Consider the following 21272-nt stretch of genomic DNA (forward strand, 5'->3'; position numbering starts at 1 on the left):
TTTTTTTTTTCCTTCTGTAAACTCTTTACGTATTTTGCCTCTTCAAAAAGTAAATTGCTTTAGAAAAATATTTTAAAATCCATTAGAAGTGCTTATTATATATTTAGAAAGCAATTTTTCAATCTTATATAATATAAAAATTTCCCACTGATTTCTCTTGTGACTTACTACCAGTTTGTTCTACACAGAAGTATTTTATTTTCATGTAGTCTAATTTTCCATGTTAAAGGATCATTTCTCTATTCCAGGCATTCTTATTCGATTTATATTTTATATTGCAGGGGAGTAAAATTAAAAAAAAAATCCTTTGGCATGAGGATTAATTTAGGCTAATTACTTTTAAGAAACAAAAGACCGAAGTCTTCCTTTGTACCTTCTCCTTAGCTACTTAAAGAAGTCAGATAAAGGACCTGTTCTGAAGTTGAGCTATCGTCAGATATCAGCAAAGAATATGGGCCAAATGTGGTGGGGAGCACTTGGCAGGGCCTAGAGATGGAGAGTCTGCTGTTTGTCTCTGTGTGGCCCAGCAAACATTTATTAACAAATATTTTATTTTCTATCTCATGTGAATTGCTTTCCTCCTCTTTCAAGTCCCTAACCTTAATGCCAAACATTCTCAGTTGTCTTTGGTGAAGATGGTATTTGAGATGAGTTTCATCCATTTTAGGAAGTTACTCAGTTTTCCTGGGTCCATGGTGTATATACAGGAGGTATGGATGAGATGGCTGGATGGCATCACCGACTCGATGGATGTGAGTTTGAGTGAACTCCGGGAGTTGGTGATGGACAGGGAGGCCTGGCATGCTGTGATTCATGGGGTAGCAAAGAGTCGGACATGACTGAGTGACTGAACTGACTGAACTGATACATGTTATTGGGGCTTCTCTGGTGGCTCAGATGGTAAAAGAATCTGCTTGTGATGGAGGAGACCCAGGTTTGATCCCTGGGTTGTGGAGAATCTCTGATGAAAGGAATTGCTACCCACTCCAGTACTCTTGCCTGGAGAATCCCATGGCCAGAGGAGTCTCACGGGCTGCAGTCCATGGAGTTTCGGAGTCAGACATGACTGAGCAACTAAGCGCATGGTGATAGAGGAGCACACATCAGTTCAGTTCAGGTCAGTCGCTCAGTCGTGTCCAACTCTTTGTGACCCCATGGACTGCAGCACACCAGGCCTCCATGTCCATCACCACCTCCCGGAATCTATTCAAACACATGTCCATTGAGTCGGTGATGCCATCCAACCATCTCATCCTCTGTTGTCCCCTTCTCCTCCTGCCTTCAATCTTTCCTAGCATCAGGGTCTTTTCCAATGAGTCAGTTCTTGGCATCAAGTGGCCAAAATATTGGAATTTCAGCTTCAGTATCAGTCCTTCCAGTGAATATTCAGGACTGATTTCCTTTAAGATTGACTGGTTGGATCTCCTTGCTGTCCAAGTGCCTCTCAAGAGTCTTCTCCAACACCACAGTTCAAAAGCAGCAATTCTTTGGCGCTCAGCTTTCTTTATAGTCCAAGTCTCACATCCATACATGACTACTGGAAAAACCATAGCCTTAACTAGATGGACCTTTGTTGGCAAAGTAGTCTCTGCTTTTTAATATGCTGTCTAGGTTGATCATAACTTTTCTTCCAAGGAGCTTTTCTCCTGTTAATCTGTCTCATGTCAGTTTAATTCTTAGACCAGCCAGAAGAACTTAGAAAGGGGAAAGAAAATTGCCTTCTCCTTGACATATTAAGAAATTACATTATGCACACTCTTCTGTGATGAGCTCCCCTTCTCAACCCAATTAATAAAATGTACAATTCAAAATACTTACAACCTTAGCCTAATTTTTCTAAAACTGACATATATTTCTCTTATATAGTGCTACAATAATTAATATAGGTGGGCCCTAATTATACATGTCACCTCCTTATTCACTTTTTGACAAATATTGCTGATTATATTAGTGAACTCCTAGGCTTCCCAGGTGGCTCAATGGTAAAGAATCCACCTGCGAAAGCAGAGACTTGGGTTTGATCCCTGGGTCAGGGAGATCCCCTAGAGAAGGAAATGGCAACCCACTCCAGTCTTCTTGCCTGGAGGATCAGAGGAGCCTGGCGAGTTACAATCCACTGGGGTCACAAAGAATCGGATGCGACTGATCACACACAATATTGAACTGTGTGTCTCCCTAGTTTAAGTACAACCTATTGATTTTAATTTGGTCATATTTTCAGATTTTAATATATTTTAATATTTTTGCTTATTTATGTTTTCTTAATGAGATTAGTCTGATTATTTTTAGAGAGCAAATTTGTAAAGTTGAGGTCAGTGTAAGGCTGATTTCAATAAACTTATACTCTGGCTACTCTTTATGTTTTGGACCAATTTAGAGAGAATTAATATTTCTTCTCGAAGATTCAAGGGAATTATGTTACTATCTGGTCTGAAGCTTGCTTAAAGGGCAGCTACTTTATATTCTCAAAATTACTATATTCTCTAGAACTTGAGAATTTCTATTTGATATCAGATAAACCTTAGAAGCAGAAGATATTAAAAAGATGTGGCAAGAATACAAAGAAGAACTGTACAAAAAGATCTTCATGACCCAGATAATCACAATGGTGTGATCACTGATCTAGAGCCAGACATCCTGGAATGTGAAGTCAAGTGGGCCTTGGAAAGCATCACTACGAACAAAGCTAGTGGAGGTGGGCCAGTTGAGCTATTTCAAATCCCGAAAGATGATGCTGTGAAAGTGCTGCACTCAACATGCCAGCAAATTGGAAAACTCAGCAGTGGCCACAGGACTGGAAAAGGTCAGTTTTCATTCCAATCCCAAAGAAAGGCAATGCCAAAGAATGCTCAAACTACCGCACAATTGCACTCATCTCACACACTAGTAAAGTAATGCTCAAAATTCTCCAAGCCAGGCTTCAGCAATATGTGAACCATGAACTTCCAGTTGTTCAAGCTGGTTTTAGAAAAGGCAGAGGAACCAGAGACCAAATTGCCAACATCCTCTGTATCATGGAAAAAGCAAGAGAGTTCCAGAAAAACATCTATTTCTGCTTTATTGACTATGCCAAAGCCTTTGACTGTGTGGGTCACAATAAACTGTGGAAAATTCTGAAAGAGATGGGAATACCAGACCACCTGACCTGCCTCTTGAAAAATTTGTATGCAGGTCAGGAAGCAACAGTTAGAACTGGACATGGAACAACAGACTAGTTCCAAATAGGAAAAGGAGTATGTCAAGGCTGTATATTGTCACCTGGCTTGTTTAACTTCTATGCAGAGACATCATGAGAAATGCTGGGCTGGAAGAAGCACAAGCTGGAATCAAGATTGCCGGGAGAAATCTCAATAACCTCAGATATGCAGATGACACCACCCTTATGGCAGAAAGTGAAGAGGAACTAAAAAGCCTCTTGATGAAGGTGAAAGAGGAGAGTGAAAAAGTTGGCTTAAAGCTCAACATTCAGAAAACGAAGATCATGGCATCTGGTCCCATCACTTCATGGGAAATAGATGGGGAAACAGTGGAAACAGTGTCAGACTTTATTTTTGGGGGGCTCCAAAATCACTGCAGATGATGACTGCAGCCATGAAATTAAAAGACACTTACTCCTTGGAAGAAAAGTTAACCAACCTAGATAGCATATTGAAAAGCAGAGACATTACCTTGCCAACAAAGGCCCATCTAGTCAAGGCTATGGTTTTTCCAGTGGTCATGTATGGATGTGAGAGTTGGACTGTGAAGAAAGCTGAGCACTGAAGAATTGATGCTTTTGAACTGTGGTGTTGGAGAAGACTCTTGAGAGTCCCTTGGACTGCAAGGAGATCCAACCAGTCCATTCTGAAGGAGATCAGCCCTGGGATTTCTTTGGAAGGAATGATGCTAAAGCTGAAACTCCAGTACTTTGGCCACCTGATCAGAAGAGCTGACTCACTGGAAAAGACCCTGATGCTGGGAGGGATTGGGGGCAGGAGGAGAAGGGGACGGCAGAGGATGAGATGGCTGGATGGCATCACTGACTCGATGGACGTGAGTCTGGGTGAACTCCTGGAGTTGGTGATGGACAGGGAGGCCTGTCGTGCGGCGATTCATGGGGTTGCAAGGAGTTGGACATGACTGAGCAACTGAACTGAACTGAACTGTACTGAAACCTTAGTAGTTTATATTACTCAGAAAATAGTAATTTCATATGTATCAAAATTATTTCATAATGTTGGTTAAGATAATAAGATTTTCAAATTGATTTTTATCTTTGATTTTTCTCTACTTATTTAATTTTGGGATTTTAACTATTTCTTCAATGACTTGTATTTCTAATATTTACTTATTCTATTTTACTTTAATTGCACTTATTTTTATTGATTTTTCTAATAAAATCAGTCCTTGTTTTTTTAAAAAGACTTTAAAATTATTAATTTCTCTTTTGTGTTTTACCAGTTCTTTCAGGCTACTTCTTTTGATTTATTTGGTCCTATCTTTTCTCAAGTTTTGAATTGGCTACGTAACTCATTTATCTTTATTTTTTGTAAATTAGCTCTTTAAATTCATTATTCTTTGATAACAGCTTCAGTTCTATGCCTTTAATAAAGATTTTTTTTTTTTAAAGAATGTCATTCTTTGTGAAGTTTTGACAATGCTTTGAGCAATAATTTAGGATATTTTTGAATGGTTCATGAGTATGCTTTTGTACTTGGCATTTATTGAAGTTTATGATTTATGAATTATGATGCTTTTTTTTGGGCATAAAGGTCTATGGCATATTTTTTGTGGTCTATATTCTTAAAATTATAAATTGGCCTTAAAAAGTATTTGCTGCTATTAAACATGAATTAAGTCTTATTTGGACTATAGTGGAGTCACAAAAGAGTTGCACATGACTTAGCGACTAAGCAACAACAACAGAAAGCTTACTTCTATGGGTTTTCTTCTTAGGTCTATGGAAACTGTCTCATGACACTTGCCTTTTATTACTCGATTTAGCTTCCTATAAGCTGAAAGTCCCACTGGCTCAGAAAGAAGTCTTGTGGGTTTTTTCTCTTTTTTTTTCCTTAACGGTCTCTCCCTTGATACACCCTTCTTTCCAGATGACAAAAGTTGCCAGCTGCAGAACTTCTTGTAACTTAGAATTTTCTTTTTTCTAACATGCAGATAACCTGCTGGTAAACAGGGGTATAATTGCCAATTTACAAATTCAGTGCAGCCTTTCTGCCTTCAGTTCAGTTCAGTCACTCAGTCGTGTCTGACTCTTGGAGACCCCATGGACTGCAGCACGCCAGGCTTCCCTGTCCATTCTGCCATGCCATGGTATTAAACCTATTATAGGGAGTATGATACTGTGGCTTATAAGAAATCTGTTTGGTCTTAGTGACTGTTTCTGGCACCAATCTCCTAAACTGACCAAGGGAACAAATGTGTCTTTTGTTATGTTAATAAGACTACTTTTGGATCTCACTTAAGGATAGAGGTTTCTTACCTTGGAACTAACCACATGATTAGAGGTTTGGAACTTTTTCGTCTATGCCCTGACCTCTAGGGAGGGAGAGTGCCTGGGAATTGGAAAAATGACCACGGTCAATGAGTTAACCAATCATACCTGTATAATGAAACCTCCACAAAAATAGGGTTCAGAGAGTTTTGAGTTTGGTGAACACATTGGGAGGCTGGGAGAGTGGTGTGTTTGCAGAGAGCATGGAAGCTCTGGGCCCTCTCCCCATACATTGCCCTAGGCATCTTTTCTATCTAGCTGTTCCTGAGTATTATCCTTTTATAATAAACCAGTGATCTAGTTAGAAAAATGTTTCTTTGAGTTGTGTGTGCCACTCTAGCAATTTAATCAAACCAAAGGAGGGCTTGTGGAAAACTCTCATTTATAGCCAGAACTGACTTGTGAATTTTATCTGAAGTCTGAGGAAGTGCTTGTTGGAACTTCCAAATAGTAACCAGTTAGTCAGAAGCAAATGTAGCAACCTTGGCTTTTAACTAAGGTCTACAGTAGGGGCTGGATAGGAGACTTATGGGACTGAACCCTTAAATGGTGGAATCTAATGCTACTTTTGAGTGGAGAGTACTAGAAGTGCTAGCATTGAGTTTAGGACACCCAGCTTGTGTCCAGAGCATTATTTATTATTGTTGTTGTGGACCTCCCTCTCAACACATACACATGTTGGAATTGTGTCCAGGAATTCAAAGAGGAAGAATTCCATAGACAGATCCTGCTTTTTATTCATGAGGTCCTTTTTGTTATATTGTAGCAAGAGAGAAAATGACCATCCACTGATGTGGAATGACAGTTTCTTTGGGACATTCTGAGATATAAAGCTAGATAATTATAAAGAGCCCTCATGCTTTTCCCATTGTCCATCTCTAAGAGATTTGGTTTCTACATCTAATATTTTATGTCCCTTAAAAAATTTAATTTTATCATTGATCTGTTCATCTTCTTTCATTAACTCTAAGTTCCAAATAAATCAGGTAGCACCTTACTGAGTGGCCTCACTCACTGTAGAAAAATCTTTCCGCTGAAAACTTTGTTTAGAGGAATGTAAGAGTATAGACTTTGTAAGTTTAAATTTTATGAACTTTATTATCTTTGGCAGTTATTCATAATATTTGATTTTACTATTTACCATTTCATTGAGTTTTTTTTTTTTTAAAGTGGGCATTTAGAAATATTGCCAAATTCAGACTGAAATTGAAGAAAGTGGAGAAAACCATTAGACCATTCAGGTATGACCTAAATCAAATGCCTTATGACTATACAGTGGAAGTTAGAAATAGATTTAAGGGACTAGATCTGATAGACAGAATGCCTGATGAACTAAGGATGGAGGTTCATGACATTGTACAGGAGAAAGGAATCAAGAACATCCTCAAGAAAAGGAAATGCAAAGAAGCAAAATGGCTGTCTGAGGAGGCCTTACAAACAGCTGTGAAAAGAAGGGAAGCAAAAAGCAAAGGAGAAAAGGAAAGATATACCCATTTGAATGCAGAGTTGCAAAGACTAGCAAGGATAGATAAGAAAGGCTTTCTCAGGGATCAATGCGAAGAAATAGAGGAAAACAATAGAATGGGAAAGACTAGAGATCTCATCAAGAAAATTAGAGATACCAAGGGAACATTTCATGCAAAGATGAACTCAATAAAGGACAGAAATGGTATTGACCTAGCAGAAGCAGAAGATATTAAGAAGAGGTGAAAAGAATACACAGAAGAACTGCACAAAAAGATCTTCACGACCCAGATATTCATGATGGTGTGATCACTTACCTAGAGCCAGACATCCTGGTATGTGAAGTCAAGTGAACTTTAGGAAGCATCATTACGAACAAAGCTAGTGGAGGTGATGGAATTCCACTTGAGCTATTTCAAATCCTGAAAGATGATGCTGTGAAAGTGCTACCCTCAATATGCCAGCAAATTTGGAAAAGTCAGCACTGACCACAGGACTGGAAAAGGTCAGTTTTCATTCCAATCCCAAAGAAAGGTAATGCCAAAGAATGCTCAAACTACTGCACAATTGCACTCATCTCACATGCTAGCAAAGTAATGCTTAAAATATTCCAAGCCAGGCTTCAGCAATATGTGAACCATGAACTTCCAGATGTTCAAGCTGGTTTTAGAAAAGGCAGAGGAACCAGAGAGCAAATTGCCAACATCCACTGGATAATCAAAAAAGCAAGAGAGTTTCAGAAAAACATCTATTTCTGTTTTATTGACTATGCCAAAGCCTTTGACTATGTGGATAACAATTAACTGTGGAAAATTCTGAAAGAGATGGGAATATCAGACCACCTGACCTGCCTCTTGAAAAACCTGTATGCAGATCGGGAAACAACAGTTAGAACTGGACATGGAACAACACACTGATTCCAAATAGGAATAGGAGTATGTCAAGGCTGTATATTGTCACCCTGATTATTTAACTTATATGCAGAGTTTATTGTGAGAAATGCTGGGCTGGAAGAAGCACAAGCTGGAATCAAGATTGCTGGGAGAAATATCAATAACCTCAGATATGCAGATGACACCACCCTTATGGCAGAAAGTGAAGAGGAACTCAAAAGCCTCTTGATGAAAGTGAAAGAGGAGAGTGAAAAAGTTGGCTTAAAGCTCAACATTCAGAAAATGAAGATCATGGCATCTGGTCCCATCACTTCATGGCAAATAGACGGGGAAACAGTGGAAACAGTGGCTGACTTTATTTTTCTGGGCTACAAAATCACTGCCAGTGGTGATAGCAACCATGAAATCAAAAGATGCTTACTTCTTGGAAGGAAAGTTATGACCAACCTAGACAGCATATTAAAAAGCCAGATACATTACTTTGCCAACAAAGGTCCGTGTAGTCAAGGCTATGGTTTTTCCAGTAGTCATGTATGGATGTGAGAGTTGGATTGTAAAGAAAGCTGAGCACCGAAGAATTGATGGTTTTGAACTGTGGTATTGGAGAAGACTCTTGAGAGTCCCTTAGATGGCAAGGATATCCAACCAGTCCATTCTGAAGGAGATCAGCCCTGGGTGTCATTGGAAGGACTAATATTGAAGCTGAAACTCCAATACTTTGGCCACCTTATGCAAAAAGCTGAATTATTTGAAAAGACCCTGATGCTGGGAAAGATTGAGGGCAGGAGGATAAGGGGACAACAGAGGATGAGCTGGTTGGATGGCATCACCGACTCGATGGACATGGGTTTGGGTAGACTCCGGGAGTTGGCGATGGACAGGGAGGCCTGGCTTGCTGCAGTTCATGGGGTCACAAAGAGTTGGACACGACTGAGCGACTGAACTGAACTTAGGCAGAAAATAAATTGCTGGAGTCTCATGTAATTTATTATATAGCTACCCCAGATTTTCATTTTAAAGTTCTCTTTGGTCATTAATTATTGAGGGTAAGGGACGAGAAAAAGGAAATTTCCAAGAGTGGTCTGAAGGACTTTAATAACAGGAGATATGGACTACTATATACAATAAAGATGATAAAAATCATTTGATACATGTGAAGTAAGTAGAACTGGAAGAATTTCATGATTATTTTCATGCTAGGATTGAGGGAAAAAGCAGAATCAAGCACGAAAATCAGTTTGGTGTTGAGACACTGGTTTAATTTTTTTGCCATCTCCTGGATTATGGAAATAAGAAAAGAAAGTATGTTGTAAGAGATAATGGGTTTATTGTTAAAAAGGATAGTTTCAAAGTGTGAACAATAGGGTGGTGATTTTTCACTCCCAAGCAGCATCTGTCAATGGCAACTATGTTTGTCACAAGAGGAGCTTAGCGCTAGTGGCGTCTAATGAATACAGGACAGGAGTGCTGTTGAAAATCCTGTAAGGAACAGGATATTCCCTTAACAAGAAATTATATTGACCATAACTCAATAATATTGGTCTTGAGAAACTGTGTTCTAAGTTGAAATGTCCAGCAGGCAGACATTTTGATATTCAGGTCTGGAGTTTAATGGAGAGCCCAGTATCAGAGCCACAGGTTTGGAAGGGGCCTCTAATTGACCTCTGAGTGAATCCCTTTTTATTCTTTCCTGATATAGACTTCATTCCTTAGTTTTCTTTCTTTAGCTCAGCCTTTGTGATTTAGTTCCAACCAGTGGAATTTGAGGGAGAAGGGAAGGATGGAGACAGAATGAGGGAGAAAGAGAGAGAGAGAGAAGATGAAAGCATGAAAGCCAGTCTTTTCTAACCCAGTCTGGGAACCGGTGTGCTGTCATTCCGCGTCTACTATGTGGAAGGCCAAGCTTGGTGTGCTGTGGGCGGAGAGTAGTTAGGAATGTAAGTTACAGAATGTAAGTTACAGCATGGAGAGATCATTGTGGGTCACCTGAGATATATAAAGATTGGCTAGCTCTATAGCTGTATATCCTTTTGTCTTTCATTAAGAATCAGTAGCAGTTCTTGCATGGGAGAGTTTGGTTTGGAAAAGAATGAAAGGATAGTGAAAAACTGACACAAATTGTCATGAATAGTAAACACTTTAAGTATTTGCTGTAATCTGAGCTGTGTCCCTTCAAAATTCTTATGTTGAATTCTAACCCCCAATGTGACTCAATTTAGAGATAGGGCCTTTATGGAACTAATTAAGGTTAAATGAAGTCATAAAGATTGGGCCCTGATAAAATAGGTGCCTATAAAAAGATACCAATAGGGTTTGTTCTCTTTCTCTTGTGTGTGGACATAGCAAGAATTTGGTCAAGCCATCTACAGTCAAGCAGAGAGCTCTGAGCAGACTCCAACCAAGCTGGCACACTGATTTCAGAATTCCAGCCTTAAGGACTGTGGGAAAATAAGTTTCTGTTGTTTAAACCCAACAATCTAATATTTTGTTATGACAGCCCAACTGATTAATACAGTATCTTATTTGTGTAAGGTTAATCCAATGCTATACCAGAGTAACAAAGAGATATATCCTGAAAAGAGTAATTGTCATACGGAAAAAAACTATCTCATAAGTGTTAAAGTAACCAGAATAGGCCCAAGATGGAGTTGCTCATGCTGAGCCCCATGACAACAAATCAAAGCCAAGTTTCTGTGCTTAGCAATCCCAAGAAAGGAAGGTCTAGGTCAACTTATCAGGGTTTACCTGTTCAGCACAGGTTACTTAACCCAACACCAAGACTTCCCTTTGCTTCCTATAAAGTTACCCAGCTTTAACCAGTCAGCAAAGGCCCAGTGTAATTTATTTGTTCCTGCTCATTTTGATCTATAAAGCTCTCTCACCTTGTCTGGTTCTGGGGAGCTCTTCTCCATGTGTTAGACTGGAGGCTGCTTGACTGATGAATCACTGAATAAAAGGCTACTAGGTCAATAAATTGTGGGAAATCTTTTAACATAGGGAAGTCTATACAAGGAATGGTCCATGGCGAGACTGTTGAGAACTTTTAGACTGGAATCTAGAGTGAAGGGTAGAACCTAGGAATGGAACCTGAGTCACATCTACATTGCCTGAAGAGAAGGTACTGGAATTTAAGAAACGACAGCTTCAAATAGAAAGCAGCAAGAAAAGGTAGAGGAACGAGCCTCATAGTTAGACATGGGCTTTGCTTTCTGAAAGATAATGATTTGAATCTCATCTTCATCAGTGACCATATCTCTGAGTGAGTTAATTTTACCTGGTTTTTAGTTTTCTCAACCCTAAAATTAGGATATCAAAATATACTTCATAAGGTTATTTTTAAGATATAAACTGTGCATGTAAAATGCCCATTAGTATGAATATAAAGATGTACTCAATACATATTTGATTGTGTCAAATAATTTGAGTATATGGCTTGAAGAATTAAACTGAATATTATAGGTTCCTCTAGTTTCTTTAATACCTTTTTCAGTAATGACTTATGTTGGCCAATCACAGCATATAGATTTTTATACCTTTCTGTTTTTAATGGGGAAGCCAAAAATATGATATAACTATCAACACATTAAATATTGAAAATTTTAAATATTGAGAGTTTTTATTGTAGTCAAGTTTAATAAATATTGATCATTTTTCAAGTCCAAATGTGTGTAGCATGATAGAAAATAATATCTGGATATCATAAATAATTTTACACAAAGAGGCATTAAATTTTCATCACTCTTTTAGTAGGCATTGAGTTTTGTGCTCCCCTAGTTTATTCATAAAGAAACAGAAGCTTATCTGCACATCAAAGGAAACTATTAGCAAGGTGAAAAGACAGCCTTCAGAATGGGAGAAAATAATAGCAAATGAAGCAACCGACAAACAGCTAATCTCAAAAATATACAAGCAACTCCTACAGCTCAACTCCAGAAAAATAAATGACCCAATCAAAAAATGGGCCAAAGATCTAAATAGACATTTCTCCAAAGAAGACATACAGATGGCTAACAAACACATGAAAAGATGCTCAACATCACTCATTATCAGAGAAATGCAAATCAAAACCACTATGAGGTACCATTTCACACCAGTCAGAATGGCTGCGACCCAAAAGTCTACAAGCAATAAATGCTGGAGAGGGTGTGGAGAAAAGGGAACCCTCTTACACTGTTGGTGGGAATGCAAACTAGTACAGCCACTATGGAGAACAGTGTGGAGATTCCTTAAAAAACTGGAAATAGAACTGCCTTATGATCCAGCAATCCCACTGCTGGGCATACACACCAAGGAAACCAGAAGGGAAAGAGACACGTGTACCCCAATGTTCATTGCAGCACTGTTTATAATAGCCAGGACATGGAAGCAACCTAGATGTCCATCAGTAGATGAATGGATAAGAAAGCAGTGGTACATATACACAATGGAGTATTACTCAGCCATTAAAAAGAATACATTTGAATCAATTCTAATGAGGTGGATGAAACTGGAGCCTATTATACAGAGTGAAGTAAGCCAGAAGGAAAAACACCAATACAGTATACTAACGCATATATATTGAATTTAGAAAGATGATAACAATAACCCTGTGTATGAGACAGAAAAAGAGACACTGATGTATAGAACAGTCTTATGGACTCTGTGGGAGAGGGAGAGGGTGGGAAGATTTGGGAGAATGGCATTGAAACATGTAAAATATCATGTATGAAACGAGATGCCAGTCCAGGTTCGATGCACGATACTGGATGCTTGGGGCTGGTGCACTGGGACGACCCAGAGGGATGGTATGGGGAGGGAGGAGGGAGGAGGGTTCAGGATGGGGAACACATGTATACCTGTGGCGGATTCTTTTTGATATTTGGCAAAACTAATACAATTATGTAAAGTTTAAAAATAAAATAAAATTAATTAAAAAAAAAAAAGAAAATGGTACTTAAAAAAAAAAAAAAAGAAACAGAAGCTTAAAATGATTGTCAAAGATTATAATCAGTTACTGGCAGAGCAAGAATTCAAGTGTAAGACTTCTGCCCATATGAAAAGTAAAGGCATAATATCTACTGTATAAGACTACTGTTAGCATTAAACTAGACAGTCAACCGACAGAATGGGGAAGCACCAAGCAAAGTGCCTACCACACATTAAGTAGTAAAATGAATCATCCTTCCGACCTGCTTTTAGCCCCCACATATCAAGCGTGTTCTAATTCTGGCACGTTAGGATTCAGAATCTGCTTTATAAAGAAGTTAGCAAAAGCCTGAATTAAATCCGGTTAAACAAAAGAGATTGCAGGTTTTAGATATGAAATAACCTATTGCATGTAACAAGATCAAACTAGACATTGCATGATAAATTTCCCTACCCTAGTTGTTCTAAAAGATTTTTATCATTGACTTGGACAGAAAGTGTAATCGTTAAGTTTGCAACTGACAGATATTCAAAGCAGAGGTTAGAAGGAAAATAACGTGTAAAAGAAATTTGAACTTCAAAATGACACAATTTGTAGAGTAAATCAAGGCAGAGTGAATTGTTTGAAATATCTATACAGCATATATTTATTGTCTACTATGTGAAATGTGTGATCAGCAGTGAAAAAGCAATACAAAACACAGCACAGACAATGTCCTTGTTCTTCTGGAGTTTACATTCTAGTCCTAAGAGAAAGACCATCAATATATGTTTCATCAGATGACTGTGAATGATTTTGGGAAAAAAGTAAGAGTAAGGGAGATGTGGAGACCTGGGGATTTGTTTTAAATAGGATGTTCAAGGAAAGCCTCATTACCAGGTACTGTTACTCAATCATTTATTAATTCATTTCATAATATTTATTTGGAGTATTGCTTAAATAGGCACTGGACATCCTGTCATGATTCAGTAAGTAATATGGCCAAGTCAAGTTTTCAAGAAATAATTCAGTTTGGCAATGATTCTAAACATTTGTGGCAACAGATTTGCCTTTGAAAATCTTTTGAATGCTATGAACACTCTTCCAAGAAATTTATTTGTGTATACAAAATATTGTCTGTTTTCAGGATTCCTTGAAACTAAAACTCAGGGTTTAGAAGCCCTTATCTGGGGTTGAAATTATAATCCAGAAAAAAGCCAGCAACATGTAACCACTTCTTAATTTCAAGTGAAAGTTTAATCACATATTTAGGATGGCCAAAATTATTGAATGCAATTATAGTACTCTGAACTTAAGAAAAAACCATGAGGACAGTTAAATGTTTGAAAATAGAAAACATCTAGGAGGTTTCCTTATATTGGAAGAAAAGTTGGAAAAATCCTTTGCCGTGTACTAAGTTAATTCATTCATGTCTGACTCTTTGTGACCCTATGGACTGTAGCCTACTGGGCTCCTTTGTCTATTGAATTTCCCAGGCAAGAAAACTGGAGTAGGTTGCCGTGCCCTCCTCCAAGGGATCTTCCCAACCCAGGGATCTTCCCAACCCAGGGATCTTCCCAACCCAGGGATCAAACCTGTGTCACTTATGTCTCCTGCATTGGCAGGAAGGCATTTTACCAATAGTGCCACCTGGGAAACCCCTGGAAGAGTCCTGCTATTCTTGAAATGAACAAATGATTATTTTGTACTGGCTTTGCTTCCTATGTAATATATCATAATTTTATGTGGTTATAGTATGGAATAATAAATGTAGATATTAAAAACTCTATTTGTAAAGGTGACTTTTTTTTTTTTACTTCCCTCTCTGTCCCACCCCCATTTTGTTTCAGTCCTTCATTTATATTTACTGTGTTGGCTTCAGATTATCAGCAAATTAAGTCTAATGTTAGCATCTAGTATATTGTTCTCACAAGATCATAGACCTTCAAATCTAGATGTGATATTACATGATCACTTTGTCTAATTTCATAGCTGAAGAAGTTGAGACAAAAGACAAAGTGACTTAACTGAGTTCACAGTATATTATAAAGTAATGCCATATTTAACTATGTTAATAAAAGCCAGACACTGAGAAAGCTAGACACTAATGCTATGTTCACTTTAAAATGTGGAAACTGAGCCAGAGAAGGGATAGTATTCACCCAGGATCGCAGGATTAGGAAATAGCTGAATTGGGATTTAAGACTGGCTTCCTGCTTCCCAGACCTCCCATGGTTACATATCACTCAAGTCTCTGGCTCTAAATCCTCTGAAGTTCTCCTAACCCTTCACTCCTCCATCCTACACTCACCAACCTCCTGTTCTTTTATCACTCTAAACCTTGGTTCCCTAAATACTGCAGTCAGGGACAGGTGGGAGATTGTTGTGAAAAGAAAAAGCAGCAACATTCTTGTTTAGCCTCTTTATATTATTTTTCTTACAGATTGGGGTATTTTTCTCAATTATGCAGAGTCATTCATTCTGCCAAAAAATTCTTTTAAGGCTGTTAAAGCTGTAGTCAATTTTCTCAGTTTGATGTTCCAAAGGAACCTGCTGTGTCTTTTTCATTCTGTGCAAAAATAGGCATGGCAGGATCCACCAGCTGCTAAAGTCACTGAGTAGCTTAAAAACTTTCTATTTGTTTTCTCCATTGTTATGTTTTCACAGTTTCAGAATTTGAACAGCATTTAATTTCTCTCTGCTTAAATTTTCTTTTAGAGAAAGAACGCACTGGTATTTGTATATGTTGGAGGAATACTTTCAAAGACAGAAATTATTCTTCAAGTATTTATGTCAACTGAATACTAAATAATACTGCAACCTACTTGAAAAACAAAACCAAAGCCCCAAACCAACCAAAAAACAAACAAACAAAAATCTTGCAAACCAAGGACTAGAGGAAGCCTCAGAAGAATATGGCAATTATACTGAAATGTAAAGATGCTTTGCTATATTTTCTCTGGAGAGAGTTCTGACAGTGTGTACCAAATACCGTAAATTTATTCACATCTTTTGTCTCAACAATTGCACATCTTAAAATACATATAAAAAAATGTATGATGTAGCCACTGTTTTGGTAAAAGGAAACAGAACCTAAATGTTTAGCAATAGGACATTACCACTGACTGAATTGACACAATCACACAATAAAATATGATAGAGCCATTATAGTGATATTTATATATCTTTATTAATATGGAAAGTCATTCATAATTTGTGTTCAAGCCATAAAAAATTTATGGATTAGTATGCACATTGATGTTTTCATAAATAAGTGACTAGAAAAAAGTACCTCCAAATAGTCTAATTTTGAACGAATGTCCTGACTACTTTTCTTGCCAACTTTTTATGTCTTTGAGCCTAATTTATTGACTTCTTGCCCACAGTAATTCCTATGGGATGGAGGAGTTAAAAGGGAATTAGAATATGATCCATCCCTGCTTTAAAGATGCTTACCAATTACCAGTGATACAGATATTAAACAAACAAACCAAGAAATAGAAATATGCAGACTGCTAGGAAGTCTGCATAAACAGTGGGTTTAATTTTCACAAAGGACTTTCAGAGAGAAGACATTTACCTCCTTGGAATAAGAAAGAAAATAAGACTGTCTACTTTTGTAAACTTGAATTTATTAGGAATCACCTTATGTATTGATTGGATTTGTACCAATTTTTGAAAGTTAAACTTAATCCATTTTTTACTCTTCCAAAGTGATTTTCTTCTTTTGACCTCAGGAAATGGCAACCCACTCCAGTATTTTTGCCTGGGAAATCACATGGACAGAGGAGCCTGGCGGGCTACAGTCCATGGGGTTGCAAAGAGTTGGACACAACTGAGTGACTAAGCACATCACAGTACTATTCATTAGCTAACTCACTAGGTACCCAGCAAATAGCATATTTTTATGTGCCTATCAACCTTTATTCTCAACATGATGGGACATTCTTTCAAAGAAAAGAGCCATATCTCTGACTCCTTACAGTTTATTATGGAATCTAATAAGTAACAGAGACTAAATAAATGGCCTGTCAAACAGAAAGCCACCATTCAAGGTTAGTTGCAACAGATATGGCATTCTATACAAAGACAATGTAAATATACATTATATATTTAGGAAAAAATAATCCCCCATACTCCTTTAGTTTTATGCTAAAAGAACTCCCAATGAAGATAATGTTTATACACATACTATTCAATACACCTAAGAGATGAAAGTCTCCAGGAAGACTGCTAGGGAGAATAAAATGTATCTTTGTAATCAGACACATCTGCATTGGAATTCTAGCTCCTAAAGTTCTAGCTATGTGACCTTAGCATGAATAACAATCAACATGGAGAAAGCAGTAGCAGATCTAAAATGTTATTAGTGCTACTGGGGGGGTTTCATGAGATAATCTTGCTAAGCACCTTAACTCCTTTATTTTTTCATTTTCATTGTAAATTTATTTTTAAATCAAGGAATATTTGACTTACAGTATCATATTAGTTTCCATTGTACATCAAAGTAACTTGAAATATTTATCAATTATATTTCATTAATAATTATCAATATTATTTATATTCACTGTTATGTCCTATATATACTTATAGTGTAAGATTTACAAATAGCTGTGCATAAAAAATCATCACTTACCCATGTCTTGCGTCTCCTGTCTTCCCTCTCACCACTAGTAACCACTAGTTTCTTCTCTGTATCTGTGAGTCTGTTTCTTTCTTGTTATATCCAGTAGTTCGTTTCATTTTTCAGATACAAGTGATAGCATACAGTATTTGTCTTTGTCTGGCTTATTTCACTAAGCATAGTACATTCCAGGTCATCATGGTGCAAATGACAAAATGTCCTTTTTGATAGCCAAATAATATTCCCTTGCTTATATATAGCACATCTTCTTTATTCATTCATCTATTGATGAACACCTAGGTTGCTTCCACATATTGGCTATTGTGAATAATGCTGTTATGAATATTGGAGAGCATATATCTTTTTAAATTAGTGTTTTCATTTTCTTTGGATATATACCCAGGAGTGGAATCCTGGATCATACGGTGAGTCTATTTTTATTTTGGGGGGAATCTCCTTACTGTTTTCCACAGTGACTGTACCAATTTACCTTTCCACCAACAATGTACAACTGTATCCTTTCTTTCACAACCTTGCAAATAACATTTAACATTTGTTATTTGTGTGTGTTTAATCATAGCCATTCTGACAGATATGAGGGTGCTTTGTTTGGGAACCCTAGCAAACTGATACAAATCTGTACTCAAATAACAGAAGACACTTTAAAACTTTAAAATGTCTATATCATATCATAGCCTACTCCTGGTTCTCTAATGCACAAACCTTAAAGTCTTTTAATGGATTCCCATCACACTTAGAGTAAAATCCCAAGACCCATAATACGGCAAGTGAGAACACTATGAGACTCAGATATTTCTTTTAACTCTTTTTTCTATCTTCTAGATCATTCAGATCCTGCTTTATTGGTCTTCTTTCTCTTCCTCAAACACACCAAATTAATCCCTACCTTAAAAATCATTTTATTTGTTTTTCCAACAGCCTGAATGACCTTCCAGTTATTTGCAAGTTCATTCTCATATCATTCTGGTTTCTTTAAATGTTATTATCACCTAAGAGAGGCTTTTGCTAACCACACTACCTAAAATGGTACCCTCATATCATTCTCTATCTTTTTATCTGACTTTATTTCCTTTCCTACTACTTACTGCTGATGGATATAATTTACAGATATTCTCTTTACACGTCACCTCCTTCCACTAAAATATAAAACCCATGGGAAGAGGAACACTATTTTGTCACTGTTATAATCTCAGTGCCTAAAAATCACTTTGCAAAAGGTACGTACTTGAGATATTTTATAGTATTAAATGGTATTCCTTTAATAACATGAAAAGAGTTGCTGTATTTCATTTAATGAACATATAAAAGAAAGATGAGTTAATGTGTATTCTCTTGTGGTAAAACATAAGACATTTATGATAAAACATAAAACTTTCTCTTGTGAGCAAACAATAAAAATTACCCAAATCTAATCAACAGATTATGTTGGTTTTGTCACACCCACCTTGTCATATATAATTGATATTTAAGAAATCATTGGATCATCAATTACAGTTATTGGGGCTGTAACAAAATTTTATAACTTATTTGGTTCAACCTTCTTATTTACAGTCTTATATGAGAATAAAACTCAGTTCTGATCTTCACCTGTCATTTAATAAACCAATGACCTGAGACAAATCTTTTAATACTACTGAACCTAACTGCTTCATTGAAAACTATGAATAATAATAGTGGTCCTGCCTGTCACACAGGGTTATAGTAAGTTTTCACTTTAATAGTGCAGTTATTTTCTTATCTAAAAAGCATTCTGAAATAATGAGTGGCAGTGTGGCCTTAGTGACACTCCAGTCAAAATTGAGAATAAATACTGTTTCTGTTCCTAGCATTTCTATTGCTGTGACACAGTCCTCAAACTAGACACAGAATTTAATCCAAAGGAGTAGCATAATTAGAAATTATTGTACCATTTGATCTAAGGATATTTTATCTGATGTGATAAAGTATTTAGTGACACTCATCAGATAATTGGCAGGAGATGTATTATGCATTGCTCTTCAAGGACTTAAGAGAATAGTCCATAGGACTTGCAAATTTAATCAGAAGGCAGGCACTGAGAAAGTCTAGCTAAGGTAAAGTCTACTGACCTCCCTAGGGAAGAGCAGTTGGAGGATACCCTGTGGAGAGCTGGGATGTTGTGTTACAAGGTGGACCACGGAGTGCAAGAATTACCTGGAGTGGGGACAAGAAGAGAATGACAAAACTTACTTTGACTTATTAAGAATTACAACTGTTCTGTACTGTCTATTGCCTCTTGAGAAATCATGATTTTATAGGGAATCTATGTAACTATTAAAGTCTAACAGTGGTGATATTCAACTGGAACAAAAGCAGTTTCCAAGATTATATTTTGAGATCACTTATTTGTACCTTTTCTTTCAGTTAGATATATTTAAATGTAAAATATCTTTTTAACACCATTTAAAGTTCTGAAGCAAAATGTAAAATTCAGGCATATGTATAAAATTTTAAACATATTCTTATTTAATAATAACTATAATTCAGATATTATAAATAAAAGAAAAGACTATAACTAATCTTTAGAACAGAGTTATAAATATGTATATAGGGATGAAAGCATTATAATATTTTTCTCTTTTGTGCATTTAAATCCACATTCAAGCTTTAGCTCATATATATATATACACACACACACACACGCACATTTGAATGCTTGGTGTGGTATACCATTTATTAAGAATTTATAAAGGATGCAAATAATACTTAAGAAAAGAAATTGCCATTCATTTAACAATCATGGGCTTTGGTTTTGAAAAGACTTAAATTATACAACAGAATTCTGGTGATGAAGAACAGATTAGTTGCTGCCAAGAGTCTAGTTACAAGAACACGATTGAAGAAAGATGTAAGTTCCCAGAAGGTCCATTATATTAGGACCAACTAAGATTAAGAATCTTTATTTTGAAAAGAAGAAAATGGAAAGAAAATGCAATGAAAAGGGACAAAATGTATGAAAGGCAAGATATGGTGTACATGTATATGGTGACCATATTTCTGTTTCATAAAACAAGGGAATATCCTGTGAAACTCAAAAGGAAAATATTTAGGATGCATAAAAACATCTATTTTCTCACAGATAGACTTCCCTTGTGGCTCAGTGGTAAAGAATCTGCCTGCCAATAGAGGAGACGAGGGTTTGATCCCCGGGTCAGGAAGATCCCCTGGAGAAGGAAATGGCAACCCAATCCAGTGTTGTTGCCTGGGAAGTTCCATGCATAGCGGAGCCTGGCAGGCTATAGTCCATAGGGTATCAAAAGAGCTGGTCATGACGTAGTGACCAAATAACAACCACAACAATTCTCATAGGGTATACTAGGGCTAAAGTGTGCTTTACCATGAGAGAGATGATGAGAACAAATTGATACAGTCACTATGGAGAACAGTATGGAGGATTCTTTAAAAACTAGGAATAAAACTACCATATGACCCAGGGCTTCCCTGGTGGCTCAGAGGTTAAAGCATCTGCCTGTAATGCAGGAGACCTGGGTTCGATCCCTGGGTTGGGAAGATCCCCTGGAGAAGGAAACGGCAACCCACTCCAATATTCTTGCCTGGAAAATCCCATAGACAGAGGAGCCTGGTGGGCTACACTCCACAGGGTAGCAAAGAGCCGGACACGACTGAGCGACTTCACTTCACATGACCCAGAAAACCCACTACTGGGCATATACACTGAGGAAACCATAATGGAAAAACATGCATGTACCTCAGTGTTGATTGTAGCACTATTTACAGTAGCTAGAACATGGAAGCGACTTAGATGTCTATTGATAGATGAATGGAAAAAGAAATAGTACATATACACAATCAAATATTCAGTTCAGTTCAATTCAGTTGCTCAGTCGTGTCCGACTCTTTGCGACCCCATGAACTGCA

At 37.2% G+C, this 21272-nt stretch overlaps 1 non-coding gene across 1 annotated transcript; it reads left to right on the forward strand.

The window, feature by feature from the left end:
* The first annotated feature begins 20831 nt into the window (after nt 1-20831).
* TRNAY-GUA (transfer RNA tyrosine (anticodon GUA)) lies at nt 20832-20903 on the forward strand. Its single transcript has one exon. It is a non-coding gene; the product is annotated as a tRNA-Tyr (tRNA).
* Nucleotides 20904-21272: the final 369 nt, after the last annotated feature.

Source organism: Bos javanicus, chromosome 6, assembly GCF_032452875.1.
Source record: "Bos javanicus breed banteng chromosome 6, ARS-OSU_banteng_1.0, whole genome shotgun sequence".
NCBI classification, from domain to species: domain Eukaryota; kingdom Metazoa; phylum Chordata; class Mammalia; order Artiodactyla; family Bovidae; genus Bos; species Bos javanicus.